General features: G+C 39.7%; 1 long non-coding RNA gene across 12 annotated transcripts in view; it reads right to left on the bottom strand.

Moving 5' to 3' along the window:
* Nucleotides 1-11044: 11044 nt before the first annotated feature.
* LOC138375613 (uncharacterized) overlaps nt 11045-22101 on the bottom strand; it is a 58566-nt gene continuing 47509 nt past the window's right edge. For 3 of the 12 annotated variants that reach the window (XR_011231540.1, XR_011231538.1, XR_011231537.1), the window contains 5 exons: nt 20299-20375; nt 18068-18152; nt 16191-16329; nt 12824-13024; nt 11048-11515 (listed from right to left, as the gene is read on the bottom strand). This is a non-coding gene — a long non-coding RNA (uncharacterized lncRNA). Of the gene's footprint in view, nt 11516-12811; nt 13025-15193; nt 15257-16190; nt 16330-18067; nt 18153-20176; nt 20251-20298; nt 20379-22101 lie in introns of those variants that run through there. The other 9 variants (XR_011231546.1, XR_011231542.1, XR_011231539.1 and 6 more) reach the window with 9 other exon arrangements.

Raw genomic sequence — 22101 nt, 5'->3', positions numbered from 1 at the left:
CTTATGCCAGTTTTATGAAGTGCTAAAAATATGGTCTCATATTTCTTGAGATTTCCTAGATTTTTCTCTATCTTCCCCTATTTTTCCTTGAACCACCCTTTCTTATACTAAAGGTCTTTTTAACTGACTCCAGTAGTATTTGATACTTTAATTCCTCACACTTCTCTATGATATGTGGCTTTGTCGTGGAAGGGAGCTTTGCCTAATTTTGAGTGTTCAGAGGGCTGTCGTGCTCCAGCTCCTCGGGACTTTACCGTGGATCCGTGCGTTACTGTGGATCGTCTCACGTGAGGGTGTCTCACCCTGTCCATTGCAGCTGCGAGTTTGGTCCTCCTGTGCTCAGCTCCCCTAGATTCCCCGCCATGTCCTTCCTTGTCATCTGTAGCTGTCAGTACTGATTGCAACTGTAGCTCTTGCAGATTTGTCCTGACTGCTCAAATTTTGGGATTCACAGGACTCCTTATCGCTTTTTTTTGTTACTGTATATGTTGTCCCAGGGCCTTTTGCTTTGTTTTGTTTGCTACTCTTCCAGTAACTCTGTCTAGGAGGTTTGGGGGTGAGTTTAAAACTGTTACCTCCACCATCTTCCCAGCTGACAAAAATCTTGCGATTTTTCTTTTTAAAAAAAAAAAAAGTTGTTTAGCACTCTGGGAGGCCGAGGCGGGTGGATCGCTCGAGGTCAGGAGTTTGAGACCAGCCTGAGCAAGAGTGAGACCCCATCTCTACTAAAAATAGAAAGAAATGATCTGGCCAACTAAAAATATATGTAGAAAAAAAATTAGCCAGGCATGGTGGCGCATGCCTGTAGTCTCAGCTACCGGGGAGGCTGAGGCAGTAGGATTGCTTAAGCCCAGGAGTTTGAGGTTGCTGTGAGCTAGGCTGATGCCACGGCACTCTAGCCTAGGCAACAGAGCCATACTCTGTCTCAAAAAAAAAAAAAAAAAAAAAAAGTTGTTGCTAAAGGCACTGGATATTTTCTGAAGTTCAAAAGCAGAGCTAAAAGCAATAAAAAAAAAAAAAAAAAATCCCTTTTAGCAGAAACAAACCCAAGGCATGTTCTTCATGTTTGTGTATGACACTGGACACACAGAATCCACAGCAATATCACCATCAAATACAGGATCCTTAATGTAGTAAGACTGACGTTGCAATTTTAAAAGGAAATTCCACGAGTAGAATTTGTGGCCTTTTAAAGCAGTTAAGCCTCAGATCCTCATAATTGATTGAACTCTTAGCAACTAATAATCTTCTTATCTCGATAACAAAATAGGCGTATATATCTGTGTTCATTCTAGATGTTTACTCCACCTAAGTGTGATGATATCCAACATTCAGAGTTCATAGCAGTACCTGTCCATGACACCTCCCCAGGAAAGAGTGTTCTGAGTCTTTTTTACCACTTTCTTTTAATTTTCCTTTTTTAAAAGAACTGCTAGTGTATCCAAGAAAGTAGGAAAGGTGCTGTAAGTTACAGAATCACTGCTGAGATTTATTCAATAATTCAAATCTTTAAAAAAATATACCTAAGGGAAACTTCTTTCACAAGTTTCATTATTTTGCTATGGAAAGTATTTTTACTGAAAAGATCAATCTGAGCTCAAAATACATATCTGGCATTAAGTCTGAGGTTTTTTTTTTTTTTTTTTTGAGACAGAGTCTCACTCTGTTGCCCAGGCTAGAGTGAGTGCCGTGGCATCAGCCTAGCTCACAGCAACCTCAAACTCCTGAGCTCAAGCAATCCTCCTGTCTCAGCCTCCCGAGTAGCTGGGACTACAGGCATGCGCCACCATGCCCGGCTAATTTTTTCTATATATATTTTTAGCTGTCCATATAATTTCTTTCTATTTTTAGTAGAGGTGGGGTCTCACTCTTGCTCAGGCTGGAAGTCTGATGTTTTGATTAATGGTGAAGCTGTCCCTCTGGTTTAAAGCTCATGTTTATAAATTAATGATAACATAATTTCTATAGATGACTTTATTTGGGAACTAAATAAGCACGAATTTTGGCCTCTCAGTAAAAACGTTTTACATTTCTAGAAATGGAAGGATGTCTTCTAATGTTTAATCATCATAAAATTGAAACAGTTGAGTCATTTTATCATTAAAAAAGGAAATACGGTAGTCAGTTGAGGGTTGTATGAAGATACGCATAGGTAATAGTAGTCCTCTTTTCAGTTTAAATGTCTGTAACACTATAGTTGTCACATGAATTCATCACTTTTATGTAATTTGGATAGGTGTCATTAAAGCTTTGAAATACTCAGTTACTTAACATTTCTATTAAATATTTATAAAATATTTTTATGCTTAAGATGATATTAGCCCTTGTTTCACAGATTTCTAATCAAGATATAAAGGGTGAAGAATCATATAACAAAAAATCAGTAACAAGTGAAATTTAAGCCTTCAATCATGTAGATTCCTAATGATCCATAACTCAACATTTTAGTGATGGCCATAAAGCAAATCGGTTGCCCAGGTGAACCGTAGCTATTTGTTCACAGTACTGAAACCAGAAGGAAATTTATCCTGAGGGTTTTCAGAAAGGTAACCGTTTTCTAATTGATGGCAGAGCATATCCCTGTGTCTTGAGTAGTCAAGGTTGGGCTTTCGGGTATGATTTTGACTAAACTGTTACTGCTGTGTGATGAAGAGTGTCCCAGGACAGTCCTCTGCTGTTGCCTGTGCTCTTTTTCCCAACAACCAAGGAAATGGACTGTACAACTTACAGTATATTTTAGGCCTGGTGCAGTGGCTCGTGCCTATAATCCTAACACTTTGGGAGGCCAAGGAGGGAGGATTGGTTGAGGCCAGGAGTTCGAGACCAGTCTGAGCAAGAGCGAGACCCCATCTCTACTAAAATGGGGGGGAGAGCCAGGCGTGGTGGCATGTGCCTGTAGTCCCAGCTACTGAGGCAGAAGGATCACTTGAGCCTAGGAGTTTGAAGTTGCAGTGAGCTGTGGTAGTAACACTGTACTGTATCCCAGGTAACAGGGCGAGACCTTGTCTCCAAAAAAAGAAAAAAAAAAAAAACAACTCCCCTCCCAAATTTACAATATATTTAATCTTCAGATATGAAACAAGTACATTATTCTTGAACCTATGGTGAGTTTTGCATTGTTACACAGATCTGTCATTTTCATCAGTTGTGTCATTGTTATAGACTGGTAAGTTTTTAAGAAGTTGGTAAAACTTGGGGATAGGTCCAATTTAATTGTGTTAAAAGATTAGAGCAAGCTATAAAATGTACAATTCATCATTATTGAAATCACAACTTTGAATTAAAAAAAAACTCTCTTTTTATAAAATGGAACCAATATTAATAATGTAAGTAGTGTATGTATCACAGTAAAAACGGTTTATTTCCCCCAAATGAAAACTTTGCCTGTTATGGAAGGGACAGTTAAGTCTCTAGTAGCTTTAAAATAAATAAATGTTTTACTTTTCTAATTTTAATTACTGTCACTGCATAAATAAGAGGTCAAAATCTAAGGTAATTATTTACAGTGTGACCTTTGGGACAGATGAATAGAGAAACTTTTTAAAGAGAAAATATTTGTAATGCCTTCGCTATTCATGAAAGATATAATGGAAAGAAAAGGGGCTTTATTGGTTAGTTAATCCCCATAAAATCTATATAATCTTTCACATATATTTTTATTTCTCTTGGGTATACACCTAAGCGTGGGAATGCTGGGTCCTATGGAGGTAAACGCTTAGCTTTTTAAGACACTGCCCAACTGTTTTCCAAAGCGGTGGTTCCATTTAACATTGCTACCAGCGGTGTGTGAGAGCTCCACTTTCCCCCATCCTTGCTAATGTGTGGAGTCGAGACTGGCTATATAATTTGCTGGGTCTGGGGCAAACTGGAAACGCCGGGCTCCCTGTTCTAAGATCATTAAGGATTTCCAGATGAAAACAGGAGGGCATGAAACAAGGCGCAGGGCCCTCTGTGCAGGGGCTCTGTGTCGCCACACAGGTCACAGGTCACAGGCCCGCGAAGCCAGCCCTGCGTGGCCCGCCAGTCTTTCTTTCAGCCACTCGGGTAGATGCGCAGCAATTCTCTCTGTGTTGTAAGTCGCGTTTCCCCCATGACTAATGACATTGAGCATACTGACCTGTCTTCTGAGCATCTTCTTTGTGACGTATCCGGCCAAATTTTTTGCTCATTTTGTTATTGGGTTATTTATTTTTTTATTACTGAGTTTGAGACCTATTTACATATTATGGATACAAGTCCTTTATCAGGTACAGGCTTTGCAAATATTTCCTGCCAGTCTATGGTTGGTATTTTCACGCTAACAGTGTCTTTGGAAGAATATAAGTTTAAAATCTTGATAAAATTCTGCGTGTTTTTTCAGAAAATCATGCTTCAGGTGTTATATTTAAGACATCTTCACCTAGCCCAAGATCACAAACATTTTCTATTTTCTTCTGGAAGTTTATAGTTTTATATTTAAGGCCCATTTTAAGTTAATTTTCATATATGTATGAGGTGTGGAATGAGTTAATTTTTTTTTTGACACATAAGTAGCCACACTTTCCAGCACAATTTATTGAAAAGACAATCCTTTTTCCACTGCATGGCCTTTGCTCATCTGTAACACATTTGTTTTCCATGCATGAGTGAGTCTATTTCTTTTCCTTTTATTTTTATTTATTTATTTTTTTTGAGACAGAGTCTTGTTCTGTCACCTGGGCTAGAGTGACACGGTGTCTGCCTAGCTCACTGCAGCCTCTAGCTCCTGGGCTTGAGTGATCCTCCTGCCTCCGCCTCCTGAGTAGCTGGGACTGCAGGTGCCACCACCACACCTGGCTAATTTTTTTTTTTTTCCTATTTTTAGTAGAGACGGGGTCTCACTCTTGCTCAGGCTGGTCTTAAACTCCTGACCTCTAGTGATCCTCCCTCCTCGGCCTCCCAGAGTGCTGGGATCACAGGAGTGAGCCACCGCACCCGGCCATGAATCTATTTCTGAACTCTCTATTTCATTCTATTGATCTATTTGTCTGTCTTTTACCACTGTCTTGATTACCATAGCTTTATAAAAAATCTTGAAATTGAGTGGTATTAGTCCTCCAACTTTGTTCTTTTTTTTTCCGGAGGACTTATTGTACATCATTTGCATGACCACATGAATATTAGAATCAGCTTGACAATTTCTACAACAGAGAACACTGAGATTTTGACTGGGGTTGTGCTGAATCTGCAGATCAATTTGGTCAGAATTGATGTCTGAGTGTTTTTCTGAGCTGCGAAGATGTATCTTTCCCTTTGCTGAGGTCTCCTTTATTTTTACTCTGCAATGTTTACAGTTTTTATAGTACAGGTCTTCTGTAGTTTTGTCAGATTTACCTGTAAATATTTCTTTTTAAATGCTATTGTAAATGGTATCATTCATAATTTCAATTTCCAGTCATTCATTGCTAGTATATTCAAATAGAATTTATTTTTGTATGTTTGTCTTATATCCCAGCAGTCCCCAACCTTTTTGGCACCAGGGATCGGTTTCACGGAAGACAATTTTTCCAGAGACCAGGGGAGGGGGGAAAGGTTTTGGAATGATTCAAGTGCATCAGGCTGGGCGCGGTGGCTCACACCTGTAATCCTAGCACTCTGGGAGGCCGAGGCGGGTGGATCGCTCGAGGACAGGAGTTCGAGACCAGCCTGAACAAGAGCGAGACCCCATCTCTACTAAAAAAAACAGAAAGAAATTATCTGGCCAACTAAAAATATATATAGAAAAAATTAGCCGGGCATGGTGGCGCATGCCTGTAGTCCAGCTACTCGGGAGGCTGAGGCAGTAGGATCACTTAAGCCCAGGAGTTTGAGGTTGCTGTGAGCTAGGCTGACGCCACGGCACTCACTCTAGCCAGGGCAACAAAGCGACACTCTGTCTCAAAAAAAAAAAAAAAAACCAAAAAAACCCCAAAAAAAAACAAAGCGCATCACATTCATTGTTCAGTCAAACCTCTCTGCTAACGGTAATCTGCATTTGCAGCCGCCCCCCAGCGCTAGCATCACGGCCTCAGCTCCACCTCAGGCCATCTGGCGTTAGATTCTCATCAGAAGTCGCAACCTAGGTCCCTCCCACGCGCAGTTTACACTCGGGTTCGAGAATCTAATGCCACCACTGGTATGACAAGGGGTGGAGCCCAGGTGGCGATGTGAGCGACGGCTTCCTCCAGAGCAAATGTTCCGAGAGACAGACAGTGGAAGCTGCTGGTTTCATGAGTCCTGGGCCTGGAAGCTGGCACCATGTCATTTCCACCATTTTCCATTCACCAAACCGTGCTGTATGTTTTCCCTTCATCTCATCAGCTCTTTGCTCTGTTTTCTTTTATGACTTCTTTTGCAATGAGTATTGTTTTCATTCTTAGTGCCTTTGTGGCACATTAGCTATAACTTTTTGTTTTACTGTTTTAGTTATTTAGCTTTAGGGCATGGTTTCTCAAGCTGACATTTTGGGTTGGATAGTTCTTTGTGTGGGAAGCTGTCCTGTGCAGCGTAGGATACATCACAATACTGTTGGTTTCTACCTTCTAGTGATACGACACCACTTTCTGTGCAGCATAAGAGCCGTACAGCATGCTCCGTCCTTCCGTAGCTTCCCCTTGGGTCTCTGTGCTATTGTCATACATGTTACTTACACATGTGTTATATGCCCCAAGTTCATTATTGTTATTTTTGTTTAAACAGTCAATTATCTTTTAAAGACGTTTTAAAAAGAAAAAGTCACATACTACCCATTTGGTTACCATGGCCAGATCTGTAAACATAATCTCATCTGGTATCATTTTTCTCCTGCCTAAAGTACGTCTAACATTTCTTGCAGTTTAAGAGTCTGTTGCTGGCCGGGCGTGGTGGCTCACGCCTGTAATCCTAGCACGCTGGGAGGCCGAGGTGGGCGGATCGTTTGAGCTCAGGAGTTCGAGACCAGCCTGAGCAAGAGCGAGACCCCATCTCTACTAAAAAAATAGAAAGAAATTATATGGACAGCTAAAAATATATATAGAAAAAATTAGCCGGGCATGGTGGTGCATGCCTGTAGTCCCAGCTACTCGGGAGGCTGAGACAGGAGGATTGCTTGAGCCCAGGAGTTTGAGGTTGCTGTGAGCTAGGCTGACGCCACGGCACTCACTCTAGCCTGGGCAACAGAGTGAGACTCTGTCTCAAAAAAAAAAAAAAAAAAAAAAAGAGTCTGTTGCTGATTGATTCTTTCAGCTTTTGTGTATCTTTAAAAGTATTTTATTTTAAACCTATTTTTCTTGTGATACACACAATTTGCCACTGTAACCATTTGTAAGTGTAGTTCAGTGGCGTTAAGTACATTCACAATGTTGTGCAACCATCACCATCATATAGTTCCAATTTTCTCATTATACCAACCGGAAGCTCTGTAACCATTAGGCGATAACTCCCATTTCCCCCGCCCTCAGCCCCGGGTAACCTCTAACATACTTTGTCTCTGTGAATCTGCCTATTCTAGATATTTCACAGAAGTGGAGTCATATGGTATTTGTCCTTTTGTGCCTGGCTTATTTTGTTTATCATAACGTTTCCAAGATTCACCCATGCTGTAGCAGGTGTCATAACTCCGTTCCTTTCCATGGCTGAGTAATAGTCCTGTGTGTGTACTCGCCACATGTTCTTTATCCATTTATCTGTTGATGGACATTTGGGTCGTTTCTGCCTTTTGGTCAGCGTGAATACAGTTGCTATGAACATTAGTGTGCAAGTGTAGGTTTGAGTCTCTGTTCTGAATTCTTTTGGTTACACACCTGTAAGTGGACTTGCTGGGTCATACGGTAATTCTATGCTTAACCTTTTGAGGAACCACCAAAGTGTTTCAACAATAGCTGCACCATTTTTCACTCTCATCAGCCGTGTATGAGGGTTCCAGTTTCTCAGAGGCGAGGGGCATGGAGGATGGGATGCCTGGGCTGGGAGTCGGTACCCAGTGTTCCCTCCTGGCCTTAGATCAGGCTCCTCAGCTTCTTGGCCATTGGAGCAGGGCTGCTCCCCATGCCCACTGTGGCAGTCCCCTGGAGTCCCCCAGGCTTCACCAAGCAGCGCCCAGGTGACAGGTCCCCAACAACCCCCTTGGACATGCTCAGACACTGCGGGGCTCTGAACAATTAGAAACCTGCCCTCTGCTGGCTGCTCAGTGACATAGACACCCCGCCCCAGGACCCGGCAAGGGAAACAGGAACGCGCAGGCGCGGCTCTCACGCTGGGGCGGGGCCTCGCAGGGCGGAGCTTCCGCTCCAGGGCGGGCTGTGGCTGCGGCACTTCCGGCTTCTGAATTAAAGAGGCCGAGGCTGGGGCCGAGCCCGGAACCTGGAGCCTCAGCGCCGGCTCGGCCTGGGGGCGGGCTCCGGTCCGGCCACCGCCGCACCCGGGGCAGAGGCTGCGCCCGAGGATCGCGCCGGCTCAGCCACGGTGAGGGAGCGAGGCTGGCCAAGCCTCCGCTGCCCCCGCGTCCCCGCGTCCCCGCGTCCCCGCCGCTCCCTCGCTCCGGCGTCCCCCTCAGGCTCCTGTCTTCGCCCACAGCCCCTTGTTGCCACCCGCTCGGTTTCCAGTTCCCCCTTCCCCGTGCAGCCCATTCACCTGCTGGGGTGAAGCCCTTTAGGTAGCATCCCCTTAATCTCCCTTCCTCCCTGTGACTGCCTTTTCCGCGTTCTCTGTGCCACCGTCTCTGCGTCCTTTAACCCTGACCCTTCCTTCTTTTTCTCTTCCATTTTATCTTTTTCTGTCTTCTGTGATCCTCACTCCTTTCTCCCTGTTTTGTTGCTCTTTCTTCTCACCCCCCTCACCATTTCATCTCCACTGACCCCTCCTCCTCTCCATGTCCCTTCTCCCGTCTGTCCCCTCAGCCAAATTTCCTCCCCCTTATTGGACGTCGTCCTCGCCCTCTGGCACAGCTGTCCCCATCTCCTTCTCCAGGCTTCAGAGTCTAAGCAGGAACAATTTGAGGACCGTCTCTTCCCAGGAACTGTAGGGCGGGCAGATGGGGGTTTGTAGTTTTCTTCTTCCTTTTGTGTTTGGAGAAAGGGGAGCTTGGAGGTGTTGAAGAGAGCCGGGAAGCCTTGTTACCTACTGTCACGGCAAAACCTGAGAGATGGTGTGTTACAGCGTGATAAACTGAGGGCCAACATGCATAGTGACACCTTATGAAATATTTACCTTTCTGACAAAAGTAGCTAAAAAATATATTTTTTTTCTTTTTAATTTTGAGCATCTTTTAGTGGGGAGGAACAGCTTCAGAAATTTAAAAATATTTATTTACAGGCTTGACTACTATAACTTAGATAAAATGATTTGGTTTTTTTGGAGGCAGAGACCAACGGCATTTGAGGACTGACAATCACCTTGCTTGGCACTCGGATTGTGACAGCTTCTTTAATACCTTCCAAAGGGTTCATTTGTTTTGCCCTCTCTTTTTCAGTTGGGAAAAATTTCTATTTGCAACTTTTCCCCTTCCTGTTGCAAAATAGCTTGAGATTTCCGTTGGTTTTTTTCATTGAGTTGAATTACACCTGGTTGGCAGTACATTTATTAAAAAACATTGCTCCAAAATATGCAACAGGCTAAATTTTAGTCTCCTAGAGGGACAGAAATTCTAGTCAAAACAAAATCCCAATAATCATATTCTCCTAGGATGTTAGTCATTTTCTATTTATGGAGATGGCTTCTTTACTTAAGCCTCATGCACCAACTGCTAGCTTCATCTTTTTCTTCTTCAGCTTCCTCACCTCTCTGTCTTCATGGAATTGAAGAGAGGAGCCTGCTTTAAGTTAGATTTTGGCTTAAGGGAATGTTGTAGCTGGGGTGATCTATCCAGATCACACAAACTTTCTCTGTATCAACAATAAAGCTGTTTTGCTTTTTTGTCATTCATGTGTTCACTGGAGTGGCACTTTGCATTTCCTTGAAGAACTTGTCCTTTGCAGCCACAGCTGGGCTAACTGGTGTGGGGGCCTACCTTTCCCCGAGCTTTTGAAATGTCTTCCTCATTTGTTGTAGAGATGGAGTCTGTCTACATTGCCCATGCTGGTCTCAAAACTCCTGACCTCTAGTGATCCTTCTGCCTCAGCTTCCTGAAGCGCTGGGATTACAGGTGTGAGCCACGGTGCCCACTGGCCATGATTTTGACTGTATGTTCTTATTTATAAAATAAGCTAACAAATACTAAATTGTTGGGATAAATAATTTGAGGCCTAAAATGATATTATTTTCTTCCAGAGAAGTCTTACTTTCATGTCTTCCAGGTGCCAGGTAGAACTCATAACCCAAGATCATCTCAATCTCATTTAGGGACTAAATTCTGAAGCTGAGTTACAGCCCTTCTGGGGAACATGTATTTCTAGTTCAAACTTGTTCTCCTCAAGTACAGCCCACTGGGGTCCGAACTCCCATGCTGAGAATTTATCAAGACCCCATCTGCGGGGAGTTAGCTACACTCCGCACAAAGAGGTATTTTTTTTCTCTTTATTTCAATCATGGTCTCTAAGTTGACTACGCCAGTTTGCAGGGAGTTAGCTATGCTCCCTGCAAAGAGGTTTTTTTCTTCTGATCAGGTCTCTCAGGCAGGGGTCATCGCAAAGGATGAAAAATATAGTAGGAAACAGAAATAAAAGATAAAGTAATGGCAATAATAATACACAGAGCCAAAGATATAGTTTATAAAGTAAAAATTTATGAAAATAGATAAAGGAGGGTACCCGGATGGAAATATTTTACCCGCATAAAATATCTCCCCAACTGAAACTCCACACAGGTATTTTATAGGGTACATACAGGCTCCCCGTTGCCAAGGGCAACAGGATTTGCATACTAACAGACAGTTTGCTTTAGGGTCAAAGTCTCCTAAAAGGCTACTACAGATCCTTTAACTAACTCCAACTAGGGGAACAATGAGTTATAAAATCGTCTTGGGGCAAACTTCTAAGTTTTATGATAAGGCTATTACTTTAGCAACAAACAGGGACATCTTGGCTCCCTTGATTGTGTTCTGGGGACAGAGATGATCACAGAAGTCAACATGGGCTGTGCTTTGTGTTAATTACTTGAACTGCATGGTTCCTGCCTGGGCCCGGCTTGGGCATTAGCATATCTATATGATCAGCTCTCATCTCCCGGGGTCTACCTGTCAGCTCCTGCAACCTTTTGGTTCTAAGGAAAAGGCCTGCCTTGTCTTTCAAAACAGGTGAGAACCAAATGCCCAGTTTACAGCTGTCTCTCTGAAGTGCAGCTTCTACTGGCCAGCGAGATGCCCTCCTGAGAGGAGGCAGCTTTTCAAATAACACATTTATCTTTTCTTTAAGGCAAAGCCTTATTTGACTTCTGAAATCAAATCTTGTCTCCAGAAATACAGGGGGCATTTCTATAACTCAATATTCTTAGGCTCAACATCTTCCCGTTTTTTTATTTTTTGAAGAAAGTTGATGGAGTTGGACAGCCATCACAGCGAGGCGTTGGTCTCCAGATTCTTGTCTTCTTTGGAGTTTTCTCCAGACTATAAATAAACACAAGCAAAGGATTAAAATAATGCCAAAAGTTACAACAGTGGAACTCCCATAGATCTTAAGATGATAAAGTGGATCAGCTGACTCTAAACCAGAAGAAATGTCATTAATAATGTCAGCTTCAGAGAGCAATTTAAGTTTGTGACTGAAGGTACTTAATATTTCTTGTTGTAAGTTTCCAATCTCTTCAGTCAGATTTGCTTGGTTAAGTAGATGTTTTCTGATGTTTTCCCAAGGAAACCGAGTTTGATTATATATATGAGGTGTAACACAAAATTGAGTGATATTCCAATTGCAATGAAGTCTAAGTTGCTTTTGTAGACTTCTAACCTGGTCTCCCAACAAGGTGACTGCTTGTGGTAAGTCAGCCACTTGAATAGCTAATTTAGAATCAATTTGATTTTGGGTAGACCATAATTGATTTGAATCATGGTGCCAATTTTGAACAAATTCAGTGGTCTGAACGGTCTGATGCAGAGCCACACCTGCAGTGGCCCCAGAAGCAGTGACAGCAATGATTCCCAAAATAGCTGCTATTAAGAGACCAATAAATCTTTTTGTATGTTTAAGAATGTGGTTAAGTAGTTTGTCCAAAAGGAACATTGCTGGTGTTTCTTGCCAGACTCTATTCATTTTAACAGGTAACCACAGTCCTGTTCTGGCTTTGAGAATATAAAGTGTTTCTTTATAAGGATTGAACTTCATAGAATTGTTAATACAAATATAATAAGAACAGTTGTCACAGGTCACTAGGAAAGAAGGTTCGTTATAAACAGCATGTCCAATCATAAATAAGTAAGGCAGTCTAACACAAACTTGAATATAATGAGGAGAATTTAAATTCAAAGTCCATTCTTGGCTATTGTTTGTATCCAGAGTGTGTGTGCTAATCCAGGCCTGCAAAGGGTGCAAAGCAGCTGATATTTTCCACAATTGATCATGAATAGGGCCACCTAAAATATGAGGAGCTGGAGAGCTCCTACCATCATTGAGCCGTGTAATATGACTTTTAAGGTCAGTGTCTTTTACAGACATCGGTGGCAGTTTTATTCCAATGAAGCTTTTTAAAATTATGAGAGGAGGCAGGATGTCCATAGGGACTCCAGTCTAGGACAACACCATAAGATGTGGACCCAGCAAGAATGCGCCCCGTGTGAGCTCTACAATTGTCCCGTTGTACCCAAGTTTTAGGGTCAGAAATTATTACTTTCTTACAAAGGGGTATATCTGTGGGTGCAATTTTAGAATGCTCAATAGTGATGTGTCTGGTTGCCAGACATTCTTACCATCATGCTCACCACACAGATCACGGCAAGAAAAAGATTTACAGATGTTTTAGGTACAGATGTCTGGTTCAATATCCCATCTGCTTCTTTGTATGTTCTCTTCAGCTGTCCCCACGTCATGGTCTGTGCCTGACGTGTCTTCCGCTTTTTCCCCTTGAGTTTCCACTCTGGGTTTGATTCTTCTGTTTGGAATCCAGACTGTTGGTCTGTCGTCTGTCAAAATACAAGAAAAACTCTCCCCCACACCTTTGCACATCCTTTTTCCCATTTATTTTCTACATCATCTTTCCACCAGATAGGCTGGTGAGGGAAAGAGTCTGATTGTGGACTCCTATTCCAATGCTTTTCTATTGCTGTTAATTTATCTTCCTTACGAATATTCAAAAAATTTTAGGTAAATGAGGCTTGATTTATTCTATCTTTGGGAGACTGTGTACCTCCCCCTTTTTGTTTTAATAACATTTTTTTTAAAGTTTGATTGTACGTTCTATAATACCTTGTCCTTGAGGATTATAAGGAATGCCAGTAATGTGTTTGATGTCCCATTTAATACAAAAAGCTGTAAAGGAATGACTAGTGTAAGCAGGGCCATTGTCAGTTTTAATGGTGGCTGGGACTCCCATGTATATAAAACAGGAGTGTAAGTGTGAGAATATATGTCTAAGAGTTTCTCCAGAGGATGGAGTAGCCATAATAAGACCGGAATAAGTATCTACAGTAACATGTACAACATCTAACTTGCCAAATTCAGGAATATGTGTAACATCCATTTGTCATAATTTATTTGGTGAGAGACCTCAAGGATTAACTCCTGCAGAAAATTTAGACTGATTAATTAATTGACAAGTGGGACAATGAGAAATAATATGTTTGGCTTGATTATTGATTGTATAATTGCACTGACTTTTCTTAAATCAGTTAACATTTGTCATTTGCCAGATTTCTTTTTTAATAACAAATATAGGAGAATTTTACAGACTGGTGGACTCCTCTATATGTCCTGCTTGTAATTGTTCTTTTACTAATATTTGAAGAGCACCCAATTTTTTTTGTTTTTGTTTTTTTGTTTTAGTGGCCACTGCTCTGTCCATATAGGCTTTTGTGACATCCAATTTAAAGCCAGAGCAGAATGGTGCTTTTCAGTAGCAGTGGCCGAGAAAGTATGTGCCTTTGGTGCCTCGAAAGTCTTAGCCCCTTGGCTCCTTTTACCCAAACCAAAACAAGGGTTATAATTCATATTTAGCATAATCTGTTTAGCAGAGGTATTAGGTATACTGATGTATGCTCCCCACTGCTGTAACAAATCTCTTCCCCACAAATTAATAGTGATGTTAGCCACGTAAGGCTTTAAAGTGGCTGTCTGTCCATCAGGGCCTGAACAATTTAAAATTTGTCCACTTTGAAATATGTCAGTCATCGTTCCTATTCCGGTAAGAACAGTAGGAACTTGTAAAGGCCAAGCTTTTGGCCAAAAACTTTTAGAAATAATTGTAACATCAGCTCCAGTATCTATAAGTCTAACAAAAGATTTGCCATTTAACTTAATTTCTAATTGAGGTCTTTGGTCATTAATAAAAGTTTGCCAATATTGAGCGGCGGATGTAAAAGCCGCTAACACTTTGAATTAGCATTATTAAAAGCCAATATATGTAACATTAAATTTTTCAAGTCAGGCGGACTAACCATTTTTTGCACAACATCTTGTAATTCATAAGTTTCATAATAAAACTTATGAAATCTGCATAAGTTTTATTAACATTTTCTTTAACATTGTACACAAGAAAACACAGACTGTTTAGGAGAAGCTATTTTCTCTTATGCTCTAATATAGCACTGTTGAATTTGAGCAATAACTTGATCATCTTTTTTAAGATCTTAGTTTGGTTTTTTTTTAAGTTTTTGTTTTTCTTCTTCTTATCAACCTCTCTCAAGGGTGGATCATGCTTCTGGGAATCGTTTACATTAGAAAGCAGCGGTTCTCAAGCTTAAAGCAGCTAGCATGAGCCATGCAGAGAGCTCTTGCTTAAAGTGAAAGTTTACCCCCCCCTTTTTTTTCCTTTTTCTCTTTTTTAATTTTTGAACTAACACATTTATTTTTTCTTTAAGGCAAAGCCTTATTTGACTTCTGAAATCAAGTCTTGTCTCCAGAAATACAGGGGGCATTTCTATAACTCAGTATTCTTAGGCTCAACACCCATGCCCCCGGCTGCAATGCTATGAAAATGGCCCATGCCCTCCTAGCTTCCCCTCTGCAAATAATACTGGGGGAAAGTACCCCCAAACACTGGGCATACTTTGAGACTCCTCTTTGTACCCTGATCCAGTAATTCATCATTATCTAGATAGCTCATCAGTGCCTTCAAGCAGTTTTTTTTTTTTTTTTTAATATTTATTCAGGTTTTCTAGTTGTTCTCAGTGGACAGTTGGCTTCAGTCATCTACACACCTATAACTGGAAACAGAAGTCTCTCCTATGTTGTAAAAAGGTATTGTATATGTTCACTGGTAGTCATTTTAAAATATATAAACAAATTCTTTGATATGCCTTTCTTTTAAGAGGTGGGGTTAAATTTCCCTCCCCTTGAGTATGAGTTGCATGTAGTGACCTTAATCTAATAGAATGTGGCAAAATGATGGATTGTGACTGCTGAGGGTGGGTCAGAGCAGCTTCCCCCTTGCTCTCTTGCTCAGGGGAAGCCAGCTGCCACAATGTAAAGGGATTCGAAGAGTCCTGTGGAGAGGCCCATGCAGTAAGGCATTGAGGCCTCTTGCCAACAGCCATGTGAATGAGCCGTCTTAGGAGACCCTCCAGGCTCAGTGTGGCCTCTGGATGACTATGGTCCAGGCCAACTTCTTTACTACAACATGAAAGACTCTGAACGCAAACTACCCAGCTAAGCCAGCCTTGAATCTTAATCTGCAAACTGTGAGATGACAAATGTTAAACCAAGCAATTTTGGGGTAAATGGTTTTATATTAATAGTAATATGTTTGTTTTTAAAGTTTATATTTTATTATTTTTAATATTCATTTTATGTGAAAAATGAAACCAATAGCTTAAAATTTTAAAGTAATATTTAAATAAAAAAGAATATGTTGTATGATCTCTGCTTCCAGTTAGGAATAAAAACAAGAGTTTTTCAGAACAGATGAAGTCATTTCCACAATAGTATTAACAGATAAGCCATTCAGAAACCCTTTAGGATTTATTCTTACTTCCTGAAGAGCTTCTATAATATGGTCTCTAGGCAAAGTGAAAACATATGCGAGCATTTGTCTTTTCCAAAGTAACACAATCTGACTATAGCTAAGTTATTGAATGGAACTATGCTTTTACATAAAAAGCTTAAAACCAATTAAAATATAATTTTAGTTCTTACCTGCTGACTTCTGGATGTAGTTCAGCCAGTCACTTCATGATCTTGGTGAACGCAAGTTCAGAGTATTTGGAGGTATGAATCTAACAGGTGCATCAGGTAATAATTTAGCAGATTCAATTTGTTTACAATTCTTGACACCCTAAATAAGCATTTTAAAAGTTTTCTTTACACCATTACATAGTGATAATCCAGCTTATTCAATTAAAATAAATTTTAAAATTATAAATAAAATAAACTGCTCTGAAAATTTTACTTTAAGATTATTTATACCAAGTAAATTTACTTCAGCGGTGTTCAGGGCTATGTATTAACAAAACATGCCCAACATAATTTTTTATAGTAATGATAAAGTCTATGAGACTATGTCTAAATCAGCCTTTCTCAACTGGGATTCTTCCTCTGAACCCCAGAACACAGCACATGGTGTAACTATTTTCTCAACCCTCCCAAAGACAGGACATAATCAGATCCATTCTAGATGCCAAGGAGAGGGGTTAACCCATTAAATAAAATGAATGTTTTAGGGTTAGGGTATTAAAGCTTAATTCTTTTAATCAACCCACCTGATAAAAGGCTGGTCTGAAGAGTAATTATAAATATTCTATATTTTATTTACTAAATACCGTATGTAATGAACACAAACTACATGCCCAGAATTGTATCACAGGTTATGGGGGGGGAGAACTAGTAATATAAAGTGCAGCCTCCTTCACTTGTGAAAGATAAAATTAAAATGATCAATTAGTTACTATTAACCATGCAAGTAGACTATAGATGGTGCAAAACCACTGTAAATCTTGTAAAAATTCAACAAAGGAAGGGCTCAGACTTTAAATCCTAGATGAAAAGTCAGGGCAAAATACATAAAATATTAGCTCTGTCACACCAGAATATTACATTTTACTTATTGCCATTATCTCTCCCACTAGATTTAAGCTTCATATAAAAGCACAGATTTTTTTGTCTATTTTGTTCACTGTTGCTTTCCCAGTTCCTAGAATAATGTACACAGTTGGTATGTAATAAATAACTCTTTGCTCAATAAATAAGTGAAAAGATTGGAATGTAATATTTAAAATGATAGTTGAAGGCCGGGCGCGGTGGCTCACGCCTGTAATCCTAGCACTCTGGGAGGCCGAGGTGGGCGGATCGTTTGAGCTCAGGAGTTCGAGACCAGCCTGAGCAAGAGCGAGACCCCATCTCTACTAAAAATAGAAAGAAATTATACGGACAGCTAAAAATATATATAGAAAAAAAATTAGCCGGGCATGGTGGCGCATGCCTGTGGTCCCAGCTGCTCGGGAGGCTGAGACAGGAGGATCGCTTGAGCTCAGGAGTTTGAGGTTGCTGTGAGCTAGGCTAACGCCATGGCACTCACTCTAGCCTGGGCAACAGAGTGAGACTCTGTCTCAAAAAAAAAAAAAATAAATAAAGTGATAGTTGAAACCACAGAAAAAATGAGCTCTCCAAGAAAAAGCCAAATTACTGATATGTAACAGCAACGATAATAGCTGTAGTTACTGAATACATCCTCAGTACATTGTACTAAGAATTTTTCCATATTAAGCTCATTTAAACTTCTAAATATTTGAGGTAAGAACTATTATCCTCATTTTAAGACAAAAAGCTCAGAGAGTGAGGTAGCTCTGGCAGAGTCACAGGATGAGCAGGAGGCAGAGCAAACATCCGTGTTTAAAACCTCAGTGAGGTACAGATGAGGGCATAAAAAAATAAAATGACTACATTTTATGGTTTTAATAATTATGAGATAACATTAGCTATAAAAAGTGATGAAAGTATAATAATTAGTTACTTACAGAGTAGCACTATTCAAGAATAAAGAAGAAAAAAAAGACTGGAAAGCAGCAGGGCCCCACCTTTTTGGCAGCATTCATTTCTTTCACAGCCAACTTTATATCACTGTTTCTTGTTTCGTTTTTTTGGAAAGCAAGAGATGCATATCTAAAATAGAAAAGCAGAAAACCAAAAGGTTTTTCATTGACTTTAAATTACCTCAAACTTAATTTTGTAATCACTGGCTCAAATATAGTTTTCACAATAATAAATGCTCTTATAAAGGTTGATATACTAAGCCAGGAGAGGTAGCTCACGTCTGTAATCCTAGCACTCTGGGAGGCCAAGGCGGGTGGATCGCTCAAAGTCAGGAGTTTGAGACCAGCCTGAACGAGACCCCGTCTCTACTAAAAATAGAAAGAAATTATATGGGCAGCTAAAATATATATAGAGAGAAAAAATTAGCCGGGCATGGTGGCACATGCCTGTAGTCCCAGCTACTTGGGAGGCTGAGGCAGGAGGATCGCTTAAGCCCAGGAGTTGGAGGTTGTTGTGAGCTAGGCTGACGCCATGGCACTCTAGCCCGGGCAACAGAGTGAGACTCTGTCAAAAAAAAAAAAAAAATCAGGAAGAATGTTTATTTAGGATAACTAAATAAAAACCAAATTAAAGATGAGAAATAAAAGATACTAAGCATTTCTCATGAATTATCTCCTATTAATTTTATATTAAAATTTAATGTAAAACATTTGCAAAGCTGATATATGATAAAGTTGCAGAGATTAGCAATCTGGGGACTTTTATACTAAAAAAATTAAAATTAATTCCTATGTTCAAACATAACCTCCAGATGACTCAAAGGCTTGCGATGTTAAAGTCAAAATTTAAAACATTTACCAGAATATTTAAGAGAATATCTTTATGGCCTTGTTGTGGGGAAATATTTAGACCAAAAAAACAAAAAAAGTTGAAACACAGAATCAGAACTTTAACCATATAATTGAGAAAGTCAGGCAAGAGCTATTCCTATAAAAGCACCAGACCTAGAGAGTGTCAGTGGAAGGGTACATACCAAATCTGAAAAGTGGTTGTTTTCAAATGATGGGATTATGGATAATTTTTTATAACCTCCTTGTATTTTTGCATTTAATTGTATTTTCTAAATTTCCACACAGTATGTATAATACTTAAGAAAAGAAAACCCCACAGTTTGTTTTAAGGATTCAACAAGATGCTAAAAGAATCTTTCACATCAGGTAATACTACTAGGATTATAATAGTACTTTAATGAACTGTATTAATACCACATTAATGAGTAAAATTTAGAGGGCATATACTCTTAGGTGACTCCATTAAATAAAATTAAACACCTATTTTTTAACAAATTTCAACCCCAACTACAAACAGGATTCTCTCTTAATTGATAAAGATTTTCATATCTGAAATGAACAGCCATCATTTTTTATCAGCAGACAGTAAAGGTATTTCCATCACCATTGTGATCTGAATGATCTGACAATGTCACAAAATAGAAAGTAGCAACATACAGATTGGAAGAGATTATACAGAGATGATGTAGCTATCTACCTAAAGTATAAAAGTGTCATCTGAAAGTAATTAAAATCAGAAATAATAGAATACAATTTTCTGAGCATCTACTATGTGCCAGGCTTTACTCCTAGTGCTTTACAAACTTAACTCACAGTAGTTTCACAACATCGCTATGACAGTACTATCAACCTCACTTTATAGACAAAGAGGAGGCTGAGGTACAAAAAGGTTAAGTAAATTGCCCAAATTTATTCATCAAGTTGCTGACAGACCTGGGAATTGAGCCAAAGTTCTCTTTCTGGAGCCCATTCTCCTTAACTAAGGCTCTCTACATTCCCTGTGAAACAGCGCGTAACAAGATAAAGCACACGGAAGTCAGTCAGTCTGCTACATACCACTAGTAACAAGCTACAAAGTATAATCCAAGAAAGATCTGATTAAGAACAGCGCGAACTAATGACTGCAGCTATTTGTCTATAATGACTGCAACTATTTGTCTACATGGCCCCCTATACTAGCCTGGGACCCTCCTGTGGGAATGGCCTTTGACTTTATCCCCACGTGGCTGATGTCTGGTACAGAACCTCTAGTGAGCAGCAGGCACACAGTAATGCACATTGGACTGAATTTGGGAAACAAACCTGTAATTAGTAGAAGAATCATAAATTGAAATTTCAGAAACTAGGTATTTCTGGAAATGAGACCTTCAATCAGCCTAAAAAAAGAGAAATAATATGAAGTTCAAAAAGAAATCTTGGCATACCTCAGATACTGAAGGGCAGAGATCACCAACATGTACCAAATAACCTTTATCTCTTCGTAAGGGTTCAGCATACATTTCTGCTTGTAGAAAAACAGAATATACCACAGAAATGATCATCATTGTATTGAGATGTTTAAGAGAAAATGAAAACTTGCTAAATATTTCATGGTTTCTTTTTACTATCACAAAGCTTATCAAAAAGTTATCAACAAATATCAGCATGACCAGACTGAAGACCAAAAGCCTGGAGTACAGTGTTAAGATTTCAGGGCCTTAATCGTATCATCTTGAAAAATAAATGGGTATGGATTAGTTGATATTAAGTCTCTCATAGCTCAAATGAATAAATTACATCTAAATGGAGTAACCAGTTACAGCTGTCCTTTGGTGTCCCTGGGGGACTGGTTCTAGGACTCCCTGCGGATACCAAGATCTGACGATACTCAAATCCCTTATATAAAATGGCACAGTATTTGCATATAATCCACACACATCCTCCTGTATACCTTAAATTATCTCTAGATTACTCACAATACCTAATACAATGTAAATTCTATGTAAATAGTTGTTATGCTGCATTGTTTAGGAAATAATGACAAGAAAGTTGGTTGAATCCATGAATACAGAACCCACGGGCTGACTGTACATCACGACTAAAAAAGTCTGTCATTTGCCCCTGGTTGAGAGAAGTGCTATGAGAACACTGGATGTACACAGGATCTTAACTCCTTAGTGTTAGTGCTGGCTAGAGCTAGTGCTTTCAGAGACCTCTTTACACACATTCCTTTGTTCGGGAAATAACATATCAAGAAAACCTTTCAATCAGACAAATGTCAACAGCAGGTATTATATAGCTTGTGATAATGTTAAGAGCACATAAGAAAAAAACAGACAAATTACTTGAGTTAGACAGCATGATTTTGGAAACCAGAAATACTAGGATTATAGATATTTTTTTTTCTTGCTTGACAAAAAAATTCAAAATTCTTAGACTGTCATCTCATAGTCAATATTGTGAAGGGAACCTGGTCTGAAATCAAAGATTCACTGAATTGAGACTTGAATTACTAGCAAATCCTATACCTGGCACAGAGGGAGTACACAAATATTGTTGAATGAATCCATGAGTACTTTTACTTATGTTTTAATAATTTTTAAATAATAATGGGAGATTTGTAAATTTTATTGTGTTCATTAAGTAATAATAGTAACAAGAGTAGCCTAGCACTTATCGAATGCTCTGCTCCAGGCAACATGCTAAGCACTTTATATACACATCACCTCACATGATTCTCCCAATCACCCTGTGAGGGAGCTATTATTAATATTATTTCCATTTTACAGATGATGATACTGAGGTCATGGAGTTTAGGTCACAAATCTGTTAAGTATTGGTGCTAGAATTCAGGCAGAGTCTTTCATCTTTAGGTAATCAATACCTAACCTTCTTCATTAACTTACTTCATTTAATTTGTTAATCTGTTTGGATTATAAATGTATTCTACAGAGAAACAGTGAAATTACCTAACTTTACATTTTTATATTGCAGTGAAAAAGAAGTAAAGAGATATAGTACACTAAAGGAGTCAGAAGGTATACATTACACCCATCACCTAACTCTTCACTAATTCGATACAAAATATCTACTGGATACCCTATGGGCTGCACACTGTACTTGGCAATGAACAAAATCCCTGATCTTGCTGAGTTAGTATGTAAGGGTGGGAAGGCAGTGAACCAAGTAATCAATCAAATATCAAGTAAGCAAAACACACAGCATTGTGACAAGTGATGTGGTGGAAA

The sequence above is a fragment of the Eulemur rufifrons genome, chromosome 27, assembly GCF_041146395.1.
Source record: "Eulemur rufifrons isolate Redbay chromosome 27, OSU_ERuf_1, whole genome shotgun sequence".
NCBI lineage: Eukaryota > Metazoa > Chordata > Mammalia > Primates > Lemuridae > Eulemur > Eulemur rufifrons.
Note: the sequence above shows the minus strand (reverse complement) of the source record. Positions and strands in the feature narration are given on the sequence as shown.